General features: G+C 47.4%; 1 protein-coding gene and 1 long non-coding RNA gene across 21 annotated transcripts in view; one reads left to right on the top strand and one right to left on the bottom strand.

The window, feature by feature from the left end:
- MTSS1 (MTSS I-BAR domain containing 1) overlaps nt 1–17,663 on the bottom strand; it is a 156,690-nt gene that overhangs the window by 100,167 nt on the left and 38,860 nt on the right. The gene's annotated exons all lie outside the window — the stretch shown is intronic.
- Nucleotides 1,994–5,226, top strand: LOC309860143. The gene is made up of 3 exons (XR_014309188.1): nt 1,994–2,510; nt 2,613–2,740; nt 3,537–5,226. It is a non-coding gene; the product is annotated as an uncharacterized lncRNA (long non-coding RNA).

The following is a 17,663-nucleotide window of genomic DNA, read 5'->3' as shown; positions in this document are numbered from 1 at the left end:
TAAGAGCCCATGAGGGCCAAGAAGGCCTGGTCACGCAACTGCCACTTTTGCTACAAGACTCAGGCAGCCTTAATATTCCACTGTCATCAGTTCAGATGGGACCTTCTAGGACATGTGCCTTCTCAGTTTTGTTTTCTGAGGTGCCTCTGCATCCCAACACGCTCATCGGGTCTGGACTGCTCCAGTCCCTCACGTCAGGCTACCCTCCTTGAACACTTCTCTCCCCACAGCATTTCTCATCTCCACAGAGCCCCCCTCCAAAATCAGAGCCTCCCCGACCTCTCCGACTGTGCCAACCACTCTTCTCTCATGGCTTCCAACTCACCTGTTCTCCCCTCCAGAGAGGCATCTCCACACGGCCCTTATTAGTGCCAAGCTGTCCTCCCGCTTTCCACCCAAACAGAGTCCCGCAGGACCAGAAAAGTCACATTTCCTCCATGAAGCCTTCCTTCACTATCCTTGCTTTCACTGGCTGCACTGCCTTCTAAAACTTCACAGCACAAGAACCTGGAGACACCCAGTGTTTACATGAAGAAAGATAACTTTTCATGGGGCACCTGCGTGGCTTGGTCGGTTAAGCGTCCGACTCTTGTTTCGGCTCAGGTCACAATCTCAGGGTGGTGAGATTGAGTCCCACCATGGGCTCCACACTCAGAGCAGGGCCCGCCTAGGACTCTCTCCCTCTCCTTCCCTCTCAGCCTGCCCTCCTCACTCATCCTTGCTCTCTCTCTAAAGTAAGTAAAATCTTAAAAAATAAGAAGGAAGAAGGAAGGAAGAAAGACGAAAGAAGAAGAAGAAAGCAGCTAACTTTTCAGAAGTCCAAAGTAGAAACAGTATTCCAAGACATTCCCATTCCAGCAGGTGGCTCAAATTCTGGAGAAGGATTCACAGCAGTAGCAAATTAGTTCAAGTTCGATTTTTTGGCTGTAGACAGCTGCCTTTAGATAACAGCTCTTGGACGAGGAACACCAGATATCCCTTCTATAAGCACCATCTTAATTAAAAACACAGCCTCCTGCCCCAAGAAATACCCGCCATGATCAACCTCCATTTCTTTTATAAGCATCACTCAAGGAGACTGGGAGCCTCCACTCATAAACACATCATGATCAACACTCTTTGTGTAAGACAATAAAAAGACAAAAGCTCAATTTTTGCTGTATTCAGTGACTTCCTAGAAAAATTCCTAACCATCACAACACACACTAAGGGTACACGTCCCCACACTTAGTAGGTACTGTCCTGTAGACATGTGCAGGAAATCGGGCAGTCATGCCCATCCGATAACCTTACGAATGTTGACAGGAATAGATGCTTCATGATCACCTCAAAGAACGCTAGTTGAGGATGTACTTTTTTCCAGCATGTGTGGAGGGAAGTAATAAGACACACTCAGACGCTAAGGGACACATAGATGGTACTAACTCAGTAATATTATTTTCGTCCTCTTAAAAATACGGAGAAGGAAGAATGGCATCATAGAGAACTGTGGCCTCCCACACGTCATCCAGGAAAGAGAAGGAGGGTGACTTTGTCCTTTCCACTTGATTTAAACCTCAAGAACCACATCCATGCCCTTGGCTCCAGACTCAGCAGTCAGGGTCCCCTTCAGGGTCTCCGCAAGCTAGGAAACTCAGTTCCCCCTACATGACACCCTGGACTGGTGTGTTATGTTAGCAAGGTGAGCTGTGTCTTAAAGCAGCACCAAAACGTGTAAGGACAGCAGGGAGGAAGAGGGAAAGCCACATAACACAGAATACAAAGCCAGAGAGGAGACCACACATGCCTTTGCTCGGCATGTTCCTTTTGAAGAAAGGCCCTCGAGGGTGCCCGAGTTGCTCACAAGGACAGCAGGACCCAGACGCAGACACACCCGGTGCACCCAGCGCAAGGCCGAGATGCCGAAATGCTGCCTGAGAGTCCCCAAGGGCGGTCAGGCAAGGCGGCTGCTCGCCACCATTCCACCCTGCGCTATTTTAAGCACTATGACTTCATTGTTGTTTGTTCTGAAGCGGCACAGATGGGCCGCTCCGATTCCTGTTACTACAGGAAGATAAGGAGACCCAGATTGGAGGCAGGGTTTCTCTCGCCTCCTGTTAGGGCATCATGAAGCGGGGACAGGGACGTGTTTAGCAGCTGCAAGCACTGTTTCTCTCTTTCTTTTTTCACAGCCCAAGACGTTTCCCCAGCACTGCCCTGATTCACGGAGCCAAACGCCAGATCCACCTGAAAAAACGGCAGAAGGCACCTGCCAGTAAGCCATTAGACGCCCTTCAGTGTCATGGATCATGGGTGCCACCCGACTGTGAGAGCGACCCTGGAGATCGCCCTCCCAGCCCCTGGAGACACGGGAGGGCAGAAGGAAAGTGGCAATCCCCCCAAGCTGGAACGTGGTTCAGGTAGACGGGGCCTCCCCCAGGACATCTGGAGACGCAGGGAGACCTCAGAAGCCACACGGCTTCTCCCCGACCCCTTCCGGGACTTGTAACGAACCAGAGTAGAAGGAGCAGGTATGTAGCAGATTACGTTTCCTAAACCTTGCCCAGGGGCTGCACGTCTTACTAAAAACTCCGAACAACCCTCTTAGGTCTTACTCTTTCTATTTTTAAAAGAGAGAAAACCAGCTCAAAGAGCTGGGGAAGTAACCAGGCCAAACATGCGCAGCCAGTAAGAATCCGAACAGAAACTGAGCCTTCGGCTCCCCGGCAGATGCTGTCAAGAAACGGTCTTTCCCTGAGAGGTGGGTTTGCAGCTTCCAGAGGAAGTAATCCTTCATTAGTACATCTAGCTTGCTGGCTTCTCCCATGGCCCTGCGGGAAAGTATCACGGGGAAATAATAAAGATGCATGGGAAAACCCAGGTGCCAACCCTACCACTGCCACCTCCCCAGTGACCTGACTTTGAGCAAGTTCTAGCATCCCAGCCTTGGGGTCCCCTGTGTGAAGGTGTGTCTTCCTGGTACAGGTTGTAGACCAAGCATATCAGGGACTGACAGCTTCTGGCAATACAGCAAAAAATATATATACACACACACATATATATATAAAGATTTGAGAGAGCGTGGGGACAAGCGGGGGCAGGGGCAGAGGGAGAATCTCACGCAGAACCCCCTGCTGAGCACAGAGCCCCATGTGGTGCTTGACCCCACGACCCCAAGATCATGCTCTGAGGCCAAATCGAGAGTCGGCCACCAAAACCAACTGAGCCATGCAGGCACCCCAATATATTTTTTTCATGTTCATCAAATGGACATAACATAAAATTAACCATTTTAACATGAACAATTCAGGGGCATTTAGTACCTTCACAATGTTGTGCAGTGACCACCTCTACCCGGTTCCAAAAGGTTTTCATCGCTCCAGAACAAATTCCCATGCCCATTAAGCGGTCAGTCCCCGCCCCCCCAACCCCACCGCTCCTAACAACCACAAGCCTGCTTTTTGTCTCTATGGGTTTACCTATTCGGAAAGTTTCACATAAACGGAATCATGGGAGACCTTCCGTATCTGACTTTCACATAGGGTCATATTTTCAAGGTTCATCCAAGTTGTAGCAAATACCAGCACTTCCTTCCTTGCTGTGACTGAAGAATATTCCATATTGTGTATATACCACAACTGCATCATCACTCACCCCCTGACACACCGCTGGGCTGTTTCTACCTCTTGGCTATTGTTAGAGCTGCTACCAACATTCCGGTAGCAAGTTCCAACTCCTGAAGCACTTTTACCTTTGATTCTAACAACTCTGTGAGGCAGACCCCAGTGGTCTGAATGACATTCGGGGCGTGCTGCCCTCTTCATTAATTCGTCGCACTCAAATCCTTCCCCTGCCCAACCTTCTTTATTATCATCAAGAAAAATGGCACTCGACTACCAAGGCCAGTCAGACACATGAAGACTTTGTGACGAAAGGAATGAACAGGTGTTTATTCATGACTTGATTTTTTTTTTTAATCAATCATAACTCAGAATGTAACAGAACGGCTACAGAACTGGACATTATCCCTAGCCTGAATGAAAGATGTAAAGGCCAACCTAAGAACTGAATTTTTTCCAAAGTAAAGATGCTGTAGGAATGTGGAAAGAAATGAGACACAGGGGCGGACAAAAGCAAAGTTCCCCATCTCTGGTCCCACACTTCTTCACCACTGAGTTCAGAGACTTCAGAACACCCAGACCTTACATGGCCCAGGACGATTTTCATCCAGTGGACACCTTCGCTACCATCCCAAGACTTCCAGGCAGGAAACCACCGGGCCACCGCCATCCTGAGGGACCCGCAGGGCCTTCCCCGCACTGGCAGGGTCTAGCGGAAGAAGCGTGTGCTCCGATCTAGACTTGGGAAGGCTCATGGTGTCCCCATGCATGTTCCTGTTCGGCCTCTCACCCCACTCCTCCTCCGCACAGAGGGAACCCACCCCTGGAGGGGCCCAGAGACTGAAGCTCTCGATGAAAAAGTCTCAGTTCCCCCGAACGGTTTTTAAACCCAAAGTGAGGGGCTTCAGATGCAGTGTACCAAGCGAACCCCATACAACAGGCTTCCTGACAGGGCAAAACGCAGTCTCACCTGAGGACAAAGGCTGGCTGGCCACCGTCCCCAGGAGTCGGCCCAGCATAGGCACGCGGCGCAGCGACACTACTTGGCACGATTCACTGTGTCACATCAAGTACTCCTCACCGCATACATTACACAGTCAGTCAGATGGACACGCTCACACTGTGCTCCCTCTGTGACGCAGAGAGGAAAACTGTCAACTCAGAATTGTAGAGGTCTTGGGGGTGGACCCCGTAAGAACTCCCTTGCTCAACAACATCAAAGCCTTCCTTCCCGAGGCCTCCATCAGCACCAATGGTTCTTTTTTTTTTCTTTTATCTCCCCTCCGTCAAGACTTTCAATGCAGGGATACACGAAATCAGGAGGGAGAAAAAAAAAATTTTTTTAAAGATTCATTTGGAGCATTTAAGTCTTACCAAAAGCAGGAAGAAGGAAAGGGACACAGACTGCCCACCTCTACCTCCTTCCCCACCCTCCTTCCTCCCAACCTACTTTGCTTTAAATCAAAGCAAACTTTTTCTGTAAAAGGGTCCCTGGGTAATTATCCTAGGCTCTGTGGGCCATTAGGTCTCCAGTACAAAGACTCGACTCCAAAACTAGCCACAGACCAACAGCCACACGCTAACTGGCTGGCTCTGTTCCAATAAACCTTTATGGATGAACCCTTAAGTCTGAATTTCACGTTCATTTTTACACATCATGAAACATGACTCCTTTTATCCAACTGTGCAAAACACACACACACACACACACACACACATTCTTGGCTCCCAGGCCAGCAGGGAGGAGACGTGGCACACAGGGTCCAGTCTGCCCGACCCTGCTCTAAATGGTTGATGCCAGCTTGTTAGGGATGTAGTATACGTGGGGGTTTTTTGGGATCGGGGCAGGGGAAGGTTTAGAGGTTTGCACAAACCAAAACAAAACGAGGCACGGGCGCAACACAACAGTACATTTCAGAAAGAAAGCACCCACCTCTGTCACTCAAACCCCAAGAAAGTCCGAAAACTCCTTTCGTCACTTCTTGGCAGAAGACTACAAATTTTAAAATGCGCCTCCTTACTTCTCAAAGTTAAGCTTTTCACTCTCTCCTCCTTGAAAAAGAAGTATGAGGATACATATTTATGTTTTCTGAATTAGACCCCTAGCTACTACTTAGATTCCCCCTGTGGGCTCAGCAGTGGACATGCTGTCGGATATAAAGGATATCAAAACACACCTTTTCCCCTAAAGGTCTTTGATCCCTGAGTGCTGTTCGGTGATTTACCCGCAGTGCGGATGTGATAAATTGAGGCTGATCCCTCCCAGATCCATAATCCCAGCTGATCCGCCTTTGATCTGCTGCAGGCATTTTAGAAATGATTTTACCTAGAAGTCAGTACACATATATATTTTTTTCTTTTGGGGGGTACGTATGTGTTTGTGTATGTGTCGTTAGTGCTTGTATTTATGGCAATGAAGTTAGCATGGTCTTACAAGAACAATACCAGACTTTAAAATACTAACTCTGCCACTGAGCTCTGTGACCCAAAAAAAACTAATTAGCCTCTCCAAACCTTTTATGAGAACGGACATAAAAACAATCTTTCTCAAATAATCCCAACACTTTGGTACAAGGCCTGGTTGGCACTAATTCACACACTTATTCAACAAAGGTTTAATGAGCCCCTCCAAGGTCCGGGGCCCGAGGAACACATGAACAAGGCAGACCCAGACTCCTCCACTGTGGAATTTACAGACCAATGGCAACTCACTGACTGTTCCTAAAAACACACACGCACGCCTGAAACACTCCTTAAACTATAAAACGTCTGTCCTCTTTTGCTTTCTCTACTTTGAATTCCACTCCAACCTGCTAGCCTGGGAGTGGCACTGGCTTTGGAATCTAACAGACGCAGATAAACACACGTCTGTCTGTCGTGCGTCTGTCATTCCTGCTCTAGAGCGTGACTTCGGAAGACTGTGGGCATCTGAAGATTCAGGCACTCCTGACCGAGACCATTCTTCAGAAATTCCGTAGCAAGGGTTCTCACGTGGCCTTGCCAAGGCACGGTCTGAATCCCATAGTGGTGAGGGGGATCGGGACATGCTGCCCCCAACTATGCCACTTTGACATAAGAAATACTTTAAGCTGAAGGGATCTGAGACGCAGCAGGTGCAGGAAGGACTCTCTGCCCTCGGAGGGAAATCTAGAGGAATGCGAATGAACAGGCCTGGCCTTGATACGCTTGCCCAGTAACTCTACCCTTTTGTCCCACCACATTTTCCCATGACTCTCTACTCTTCATCAAAACGTACAAAAGCACTCAGGTTTAACCATTTCTTAGAATCTTCATTTCCTTATAAAGGCTCCCATCTGGCATGAAACTTACATGAAATCAATGTGTATGTCTTTCTCTTGTTAATCTGCCTTTTGTCAGTCCAACTCATGGGGCCCTCGCTGGAGAACCTCAGAAGGTATTGGGAGAAAGTGTTCCTCCCTCACAGAGGCGAGGTTGGTCTGCGAAGGCAAGACCTTTAGCTAGTACGTAAGCCAAGACTAGCACCTGCCTGTCAGCTCTGGTTTGTTCCTTTCATTTAATGGACTTTATTTAGTCTTTACAACTACTCTAAGAGGCAGGTATAACCATCCTCCCAGAACACGTACAGGAACTCGAAGTAACTGGGCACTAGAGTGGCTTTGAGGATCCTGTCCGGTCAACCTCCGATGCTCAGGGTCTAAGAGGTGGTTTCTGACCCTGTCCGCACTTAGAACCAGCCCAGGCACTTGAGCAAATCCTGATGCCCAGGCCCACTCCAGAGGAGTTAAATCAGACCATCCGAGAGCAAAGCCCAAGTATCAGGACTTTCTAAATGCTCCTCTGATTTTCGTCTGGGTAGATGCTGTAAAGCGACAGTCACTGAGCCAAATGTAGCCCGGAAACTCCTAAAAATCAGAAGACTGCACGTAATACCCACATTCTGGCTTCTTCCACAACCGTGCTGCCCAGCGTGGTAGCCCTGAGTCACACGTGGTTATTTCAGTTTAAATCAATTCAACTGAAATAAAATTTTAAAATATGGTTCCTTGGTCATACCAGCCACATTTCAAGTGCTCGGTAGCTTCACGGGGCTGCCTTACTGGACGATGCAGATATGGAACACTTCCATCATGGATACAACAGCTATTACCATCCCGTTACAGTCTAATACAATCTACTGGACAGCACTGTTCCTAAAACTCCAAGGATCTAGGCCCACATTCCAACAAGACAACAGGGTCATCGCCTGCTTTAGACGGGCCACATGTTTTCCCATTGGCAGTCTGACTCCACTCATTCAGGTCTGTGACCTGCCCCGACCCTTAGATGCCATACCCAAGCCCTGCCTAGCCATTATGCAAGTTAGATAAACTGGTGCAGAGCCTGATAAGAAACAGGCTCAAACCCTTTACCTCTAAAGCTTACCTGTACAGATGGTGCGTCCCCTCTGCACCCTCACCTCCTTCCTTCCATCGCCCTCTCTCTGTTTTTACTGAAGCAAAAAGGTTAACTTACGTGACATGAAATTCTACCTGACAAATGGCCCACTGGCCTCTGGAGTCAATGTCTGCACGGACGTGTACTCGTCCTGTATGTTTCCTTACACTTCGAAAGATCAGATTTTCATCTGGGCAAAGGTCCACCAAAGAAGATTCAAAAATAACTCCAGTTTCCACAGAAAAGGTCACTTCTTCCTGTGAGTAATTGGATGGAAGGTACATGCGTTCTTTCCCATTCTGGACAGTTAGCCCTACTGGGCCCAAATCCTTGCCTGATCTACTTCAAAAGCCCTTTCCAGAAGCTGCCCCAGCCCTCTAAGAGCATCCTGTGTGTGTTGGGTGAACCATGGGACCAACTGCCAATTGGTCACAATGCAAGAGCTGGACGTGCTGTAGAAACCCACAATACCGTTTGACTCATGCCTCCCACTGAACATCCGAGAACACCAGTGCAAGATTTAAGGACTGCGAGAATCTCGAAACCTCCCACACGCTGCAACAAGATCTATGAGAACGTTTAGGAAGCAGCCCAACTCCTCAATGGGAGAAAATTTATACAACACCCTGTACAGGACTTGACCAGGCCTAACCCCAACGGTCGCCATCATGAACCTCACATACACTCTAGTTTGGGTTTTGACCAAAATGGCCTCCAACAATTGCCAAGACATTCTCTAAACTCAAGTCTTCCTTATTTACTCCAGAACTTCTTTTTTTGTAACCAGGGCACACAAAAACAGTGAAGTCAGGTTCTTCCAATCAATATTTAAGTATTAAGCCCTAGGGAACACAGAAACTGAGTCATACTGGAGTTTCAGTTGTCAGTACATAAAGTCCAAAAGGCAGAATGGTGCCCCAGGAAGAGATTTTTAAAAGACAACTTCTTCTCCACTGCCTCAGACCATACATCTGGAATACAGGATGTTCGTGAGCAGCTCAGCTCCGTCCCCGGTCAGAAGCATCAGGTAAGGCCTGGAGTCAGACTGCAGGATAGGGAGGGGACCCGTCACCAGAAGAAGGCCCTCCCTCCTCCAGCTACCAAACCCTAGGGGTGCATGGCCAACTAGCTGCTGCTTCTGTTCTCAGCTCAGAGTAGTTCAGAAGGAAGCGCCTGGAGGTTGAGCCCCACGGGAAAATGCTTTGGGGTAGGAGAGGAGGGAATAGAGGAAGTACTCCAAGGAAGAGGTAGGGAAGATGATTGTGGAGAAAACAAAGCTTATTTATATGCCACAATGAAAGCACTCAGGTTCCAGAACCCAATCTAGCATTTCTACTATGTGAACAGCATGTAACAGATTATAGTAATAGTATATTTTAACACTTCGGTTATATTCATCTCTTTCAAGAACACCCAGGACCTGATCACCAACATACTCTCAATGGAGAAACTCAACCACCTGTTCCATGTGATGAGGAGCATTCATGGGTGCCAGGCACAGTGCTTCCAGAGCGTGAATGAAGGACACACCCCTTAGCAAAGCAGGGCAGGGCGCCAGGAGCCCCCCACCCCTGCCCCCACGGTGGAGGACTCTCGCTGCTCTGCACTGACCTCCTTACCCCAGACTTGATTCCTGTAGGAGAAAGGCTACACCCGGCCCTCAAGACCCTCATGGCGAGAGTGGTGGTTTCTTTGGACCATGGAGAGGGAGCTCCTCAATCACATTTAAGCAAGTTAATAATCTCTTCAAGGCCACCTGGGGATTATGTATCAGAGCAGAGAGTACAAATGACCCCCCACCCCCACCCTGCCAGGGAGCAGACTCCAAGGTTCAGCATTGCAAACAAAGAGCAGGATTACTGGGCTCAGCTTCCTGCTGAGTGAAAAGCTGGACTTTGGAAACCTTACACAAATGTGTCTATCAAGTCCAGAACAACACAGGAAGCTGTGGCATTCTTTAAAAAAAAAAAAAAAAAGCAAATGACAAACTCAAGTAACTAATCTCCCGCCCAGCATCATGCATCAGTCATGAAAGGTTCTGCTTTCATGCCGCACCCAGCTGTTTTGGGGGTGTGTACGCATGCATGGGACAGAGAGAGAAAGAGAGAGAAAAAGAGAGCGTGTAAGTTTTTTTACATGTCCACAATGAAAACGTAGCATCCTAAATATATTCCAAACTATTTCAGGGAACCTGACCACTGTTTAAATCAATGCCACCTCTCTCAGAACCACTTTGTAGAAAGATTAATTAACATAATCTACAGCAAGCACACAGCACACTGCCTGACACATTCCTGTGGACTGACAAGTAGTAGCTTACGTTCTTCATAGTAAGAGCTAACACGCAGGGGCGCCTGGGGGGGCTCGGTTCGTGAAGTTTCTGCCTTCAGCTCAGGTCATGATCCCAGAGTCCTGGGATGGAGCCCCGCATCGGGCTCCCTGCTCAGTGGGGAGCCTGCTTCTCCCTCTACCTTACCACTCCCCCTGGTTGTGCCCCCCCCGCCTCTCTCTTGCTCTCGTTCAAATAAAATCTTTTAAAAACTTATAGCTAACACATAAAGCCTGTTATGGACCAGGCACGGCACTAGGCCCTTACACACACACACACACACACACACACACTTCCCTGCAGCCCTACACGGGTACTATCTTCACATCCAATTGACACACAAGGAGACTGGGTATGCAGAGACTGGAGCCATTTACAGCTGGGCAGCATTCACACCAGAAGAATATACCCTCTTTTGCCATTCACACTGATGTGATTTGGGGGGTCGTTGTTCTGTGGAGTGAGAGCAGGGTTCCTGAACATGGGTGCCCTCTTCCAGCAACCCCCCTCAAGCCGGGATCCGCCCTACGTACTGACTGGCTGGTGCTCCCTGGGTGTGTCACAGCGATCATCGGTGGCAAAGCAGGGGGGAGGGGGAGGACAGGCTGCTGGGGGAGGGCCAAGAGTGAAGGCTGGCTGCCTCGGCTGGTAGAGGCCGACAGGGACAGCTCTGGGCAGCTGCCACAGCAGTCCCCACCTCAGAGACCGAGTACAATGCAGGGAAGGGACGACAACACAGCGCAGACACAGCATGTGAGCAGACACAACGACATGAAACAGCACTTGAAGCCAAATGCATATGAAACCCAGTCCAAGACAGCAATGGGGTTCTGAAGCCAAAGTACAGCCCTAACCATGTTCTTGTCAAAAAAACAAAAAAGGACGGGCTTTCAACAATGGACGACTGCCCTGTCTTTCTTTTCTAATTAAAAATGGTCATTCACCCTTCCTTCCTCAGCCTCCAACAGCACCAGACCACCTTGGTTCCAATCCTGAGGCTTCCTGAAGTAAAGAAGCGACAGCACTCTGAACCGTCTGGCCCCATGTTATTTACATGGACTTAAGCATGATTGGCTCATATGTCATATTACAGAGCTTCCGGTTAAAGGGAGCAAATAATACACAAATTTAAATTAAAAAATGGAAGAGGAGTGGCGACACTAGACATCCTCCCCCTGAACGAACTGTAAGCAGAAAAAAGGTTTCCAGCAGCGTGTTATGAAACACTGGCCCACACATGCATACGCAAACACATGTGGTCCCTGAGCCTTAGGCTCTCTACTTAGTAGGGAATTTCCGAAGAGTGCCGGTTTCTTTGACAGGCTGGAAGGAATGCAACAACACAGATCCGTCTCCAAACAAGAAAACCCCAGCTGGAGGCCGGGAATGGAACAATCCTTCCAAGGGTTCCAACTCCAAAGAACCAACTGCCATATCTGGGTCAATTTCTCTGGCAGCAAAAACCACAGGATGCACGGAAAGTCAGAAGATGAAAAACTGTTGCATTGGGATTGGTCAACCGATGGCTGAAAAGACACACTCAGGACCGAGGTAAGAGAATATGGTGGCTCAAAGCCTGGAGGCTCTAGAATGAGGCCCCAGTTCACCCCCTCCAGGGGTGGTAACAGCAGATACCCTGTGAACGTGGGGAGGCCATAATCAATCAGCACGGTGAGGGCTCGGTTTGGCTAACTACCAACACCACTGCCATCTCTGTCACCAAACCAAGAGTGAGCTTTGGCTGGTCAGAGGGCAAAAGGTGGCCTAAGCCTAGGGGCTCCAAGTATAGGTCATCAAAACAAATGGAATTTTGTATCTACACTTTAGAGAGAAGAAATGATCCTTTGGTTTGTGGCCATGGCCAAATCTTGGAGCCCACAAATGTATCACAAGAGTAGAAAATGTCCACAGTAAAACAAACTTTTCACTATTTTTTCTAGACAAACAAAACTGTGAGCTATTTTGCATTTTTTATAGTTTCTTCTTCTTCTTTTTTTTTAAGTCGCTGCTAGCACAGCCATTAAAGACAATCTCTAAAAGTCTTTGTTGAGCATCAGAATGAGACAGCTGGGATACTGGCATGAGGAAATGTTCAGTCTTGTCATTCTGCAAAAGGAATTCATATTCATAATTAATGAGGCTTTTGTCCATGCCAGAAAGAAAAATCTAAAGGCTCAACTATGCTTAAGTCAATTCTACCCAAGCCAACTGCAATACAATTTTATAAATTATAGAGCAACAGGGAAGAACAAGATTTGAGAAGTGAGCATAAAGAAAAAGACTAACATACTTCAAGGAAGAAACTGGCTTAAAGATATTAATTTCTGAAAGGATGGCTCCAATTTTTTTCTCCTCCATAAAAGAAACAGTAATTGAAAATTTTAACATCCTAAGAAAAAGCAGGTACTTGACCATCACTGCATTGGTCTGAAAGAGTCAATAAGACTTTGTTTCTGAGTGTGTCAGTCGGATGCTGCAAGGTACAGCACCAGGACCACCATTATTAACCCAAAACATCAACTAAAAATTACCAAGATGGGCGGATGAACCACAAAAGTAGCTTTGGTTCCAGAGGCACGTCTACACAGATGGTGGACAAGTAGAAAACTCTTAAATAAATACTAAGGAAACAACTCCAAGAAATTTCCTCAAAGACAACTTTTCTCATTATGTGGCTATTGAAGAAATATACAAAGACAAATCAGTGTTAAAGGAAAAGCTCATTTCATTCACTAATCCAAGTTTTATTCAACAACAACCATGGTGGAAGCTAAGGGTATAACGATGAAAAAAGTACAAAACACTGGCAGGATAATTGCCAGACGCTAGCCGAGGGAGTAGACACGGAAGAGGAAGAGGGATTACCTCTTTTTGGGGTTTTTTTTGTGATGAAATATATCTAACACAAAATTTAGCATTATAGTCATCTCTTTAATTAAGATTTTATTTTCTTTTAAAGCTGTTTTGGGTTCATAGCAAAATGGAGGAGAAGGGACAGATCTCCCATCTATGCCCTTATCCTTACAAATGCACAGCCTCCCTTATCCATATCCCCCACTAGAATGTACAATTATTATCCCCGATGAATTGACTCTGGTCCATCATTATCACCTGAAGCGCACAGTTCGATGAGGATGCATCCTTGGTGTTGTACGGTCATGTAGCCATCAGTATGGCATGACACAGAGTATTTTTTACTGACCTAAGAATCCTGTGCATTATCACCATTTTTTTAAAAGATTTTATTTATTTGAGAGAGAGAGAGAGCACGCACAAGCAGGGTAAGCAGCAGAGGGAAAAGAAGAAGCTCCCTCTGCTGAGCAGGGAGCCCAATGTGGGGCTCGATCCCAGAACCTGGAGATCATGACCTGAGCCGAAGGCAGATGCTTAACTGATGGAGCCACCCAGACACCCCAACACTATAACCATTTTTAAGTGTAGAGTTCCATGGCGTTCCAGTTTAGTCACTCTGTTGTACAACCTTCACCAACACCCATGTCCACAACTTCTACCTCACCCTGGGTGCAGGTTTAATTTGAGGTGATCAAAATACTTCAGAACCAGACGGAGGTGACAGCTGTACAACACTGTGAATAATGAAATGCCACCAAACTATTTGCTTTCCAACAGTTTTATGTTATATGAACTTCATCTCAATTAAGGAAAAAAACTAAAACAAAAACAGGGCACACCAGAGGACTGCTCACCAGTGTCATCAGTGAAGGAGTCCTTGCCTTGAAGAAGCTCAGAAGTTTGAAAGGGAATGGTGACGGGCACCCAGGTTCTGGGCTTGGAGCAAAGCAGGGCAGCCTCTAACCCGCCTGAGGACCAAGGAAGTCTTTCCAAATGAGAAGGCACCTGAGAGCAACCTTAGTGCTTCAACTAGGGTCTGCGTGAGGGAAGGAAAGGAATATTCCAAGTGAAGGCCAAGGTGGGGAAGGTGAGATTCCCCAGACCAGGGGGCAAGCAAGAGACAACTAAAAAATCTCAAAATTCATTTTTTAAGAATGGTAACCATGTTAGATGATGGATTTGTTAATTAACTTAACTGGGGTCATCATTTCACAATGTCTAAGTATATGAAATCATGATATACACCTTAAAAAATCACTTTCAATAAAGCTTGAAAAAATAAAACAGTAACAAAATAAAAATTCATTCAAATTACCATTACAATACCCCAAATCTAGGAGCAATATAGTATGACAATTACATGTAATATTTATAATATGTAAATACTCATTTATAAACAAAAATATAAACCGTAGAAGTAATAAAGTAACAGAGCCCAGAGAAGAAAGGGAAATCGTAAAACGTCAGAAGTCTCTAGGAGGAAAACCAGGGACGTAAAGAGATGAAGAGACATGAGCAGAGGTTGGAGACAGAGAAGTAGGAGACAAGGCAAACAATGGCGGAATGAGGCATGAGCATTGAGACATGAGACATGAGACATGAGAAGCAGCCGAGGAACCCCCAGTCCAACATGGGCAGGACCCCCAGAAATTATGTGACACAGAAGCACATGACCTTGTGTCAAAGCTGCTGGGCCCTTTCAGAGTCACAGCATCAAGCGACTCCACAATCACCCTGACAGGCAGGGATGGCCAACCCAACTGTCCTCCAACAGACAACAAAGCTGACGTGTGTCCAATCGGACCAACCCACCAAGGCCACCCCCCGCTGTGACCGGGCAGCACGGACCTCGAGCCAGCGTCCCAACGCAGGCTCTGCCTTGGCCAAGCCACCTCTCCGTGAAGGAAGCCAGCCCAGCAGGAACGAAAACCTCTGTCCGTCTCCATCACTGTTGTTAGTCCACTGAGTCTTTTAAAATACTATGTATATCTTCACACGGGAGAATGACCTTCTGCGGAAAAGGAGCAATCTATTTTGGTAAGACGCGGCCTCTTCACAAAGTTTTATCCACCACTTGGCACAGTGGTCATTGCTCAGATGAAACCATTGCATGAAGTATCAAACTTCTAAAATTGAAACACGGTTATAAATAACTTAAAACCCAGCTTAAAGGAACCAAGTTCTCCACAAATGAGTCAAGAAAAGGCACAGCCACGGTTCCACCAAACAGCCCTATGACAAGACCTGAAGGGTCTAATTCAGAGGTTCTCACTGGGACCATTTTAACTCCCAGGGGACGTTGGGCAACATCCAGAGACATTTTCAGTTTTCACAACTGGGGGACAGACCAGGCACGCTGCCAGACGTCCCACAATGCACAGTCTTCACAACCAAGAATTCTCCAGCCCAACATGTCAATAGCGCTGCAGTGAGGAAAGGCTGGTCTCAATCCCAAGAGGGTTCTGTATAGACAAATGATCTCTCAGGTGGAAAGAACGTGGGACTGAGGGTCACACAAAGCAGAGACACACTCCAAGCTCTGTGGCTTCAAAGTTATGTGACGTTTTAACCCAGTCCCTGCGAGTCACAGAGCTGGTTCCCCTTGTTTTCAAAATGGGGTTGCTACCACCTCACAATAAAGCGGCTGGAGGACCAGCTGAGCGCTTCAACAGGTGGAGGGCCCTCCGTGAACCCTCAAGGCCATGGCTGGCCTGTGATCTCCACCACCTGTGACAGGCAAAGGCTCTGGGGTGTCCCACTGCTTCTGAAGAACACCCGATCCCAGGATTTGCTTTGTACAAACACATTTGGAAAAACAAATGTCAGAGGCATTTGTCACCCATCTAAACAATGCTGGGACCCATCTTACTGTCCCTCAATCTCACGCCACAGGAGTCTGTTCACAGCAGTGGGAACCTGGGGCTGAGGACCTGTCACGCCCGGCACAGATGTGCTCTGAGCCCACCTGTGGCCAGTGACTGACAGACCACTGGGAGGTCAGTGGGTGTGTCTTACACTTGGCTTTTTTAAACCGTATTATCCAAATGAAGGCTCAATGTCATCGTCACATCCACATTTCAACAAGCACAGATGGCAGCCACGTGCTCAACTGGCCAATCCAGGGCAAACGTTCAGGTGAGCTCTCCAGGCTCTCTGATCCGGTTCTCTGGGCAGGTTCTGAGACAGTGGGGTCAGGAAATGCACAAAGGTTGGGGTGGAGAACATGCAGAAAGCTGGAGGTCTTTGGTCTGCTCTCAAGCCCTTCGGACAAATCAAACGGACTCAGCCAGAGTCAACAGGATAAAAGGCCGCGTCAGTCCGGTGTGCCCGTCATTCCCGAAGGAAGCCTCCAGACCCCCGGCTCGAGCAGGAAAGGTTCCACTTTCACCACCTCCTCCAAAATTCTTCTATATTTTATCAGATACCTCTGGCCACCTTTGGGTGATTGTGCTGTTGTACAACCAACACATGAAAAGGGTGCATATTAAGGTCTCTTTCTGCCTTTGCAGAAACAGCATTTTTTAAAATTTGTGACCACTCAGTTTTTCCCCCTCCCTGGTTATTTTAAAGGGAGAAGCAGCGGCATTGTATCGAACTGTGAAATGCGCTCAAATGCAGCTCTAAAGGAAAGTACCACCAGCGGCTAGATATTAGTTTCCATGGCAACCAGGGTCCCTGGGCCCTGGCACACACAGCAGGAAATGCTGCAGATTTCCACAGCAGTATCTTTTACTAGAAATAAGAGTCCCGTGGCAATCTTAAATGTTTGGGAATCAAAACACATATTGTGTGTGCGTGTGTACGTGCACGCATGTGTACGTGCACACACGTGTGGATGGAGATAGATTTGCAAAACTAAGACAAGGAGAACGAAAGATACCTCGTTATTCTTACAGATAAATACGCATAGGTATGGCAAATACGACAATATATTTTTGCTCCAAATTTAAGCAAAGCAGACCCCCCCCCCCACAGACACAGAGCTATAAGAAAACAAAAGCATCTTCCATAGGAAAACGAAAGACCGAAATGAAGTGGGAAATGGCTTTCGAGAAACAGCTGACCAAAGATCCTGCAGAAACAAATAGCAACAGAAATCCTTACAAATAATTGACTGAGAGCACAGAAGAGATTTTTTTTCTCTTTTTTTCCACAGCTCATGTTATTTCCTACTTGAATCTCCTCAACATTAAACCAAGGGATGATGTGAACAAGTGGTTTACCACGCGGCTTTTGGGGGAAACCAGGGGGCAACACGCTGCACTAGCAGGATAATTCCCCATGAGCCCCTTCAAGCTGAGTGGCCTCGGGCAAGCGACTTTGCCCCCTAAAAATGAAAAGGTTCCCCAGACACTAGGTGGTCTATAAGAAAAACCCTGTACCGGGGGCATCTGGATGGCTCAGTGGGTAAAACCTCTGCCTTCAGCTCAGGTCATGATCTCAGGGTCCTAGGATCGAGCCCCGCA

The sequence above is a fragment of the Mustela nivalis genome, assembly GCF_964662115.1.
Source record: "Mustela nivalis genome assembly, chromosome: 2".
NCBI lineage: Eukaryota > Metazoa > Chordata > Mammalia > Carnivora > Mustelidae > Mustela > Mustela nivalis.
Note: the sequence above shows the minus strand (reverse complement) of the source record. Positions and strands in the feature narration are given on the sequence as shown.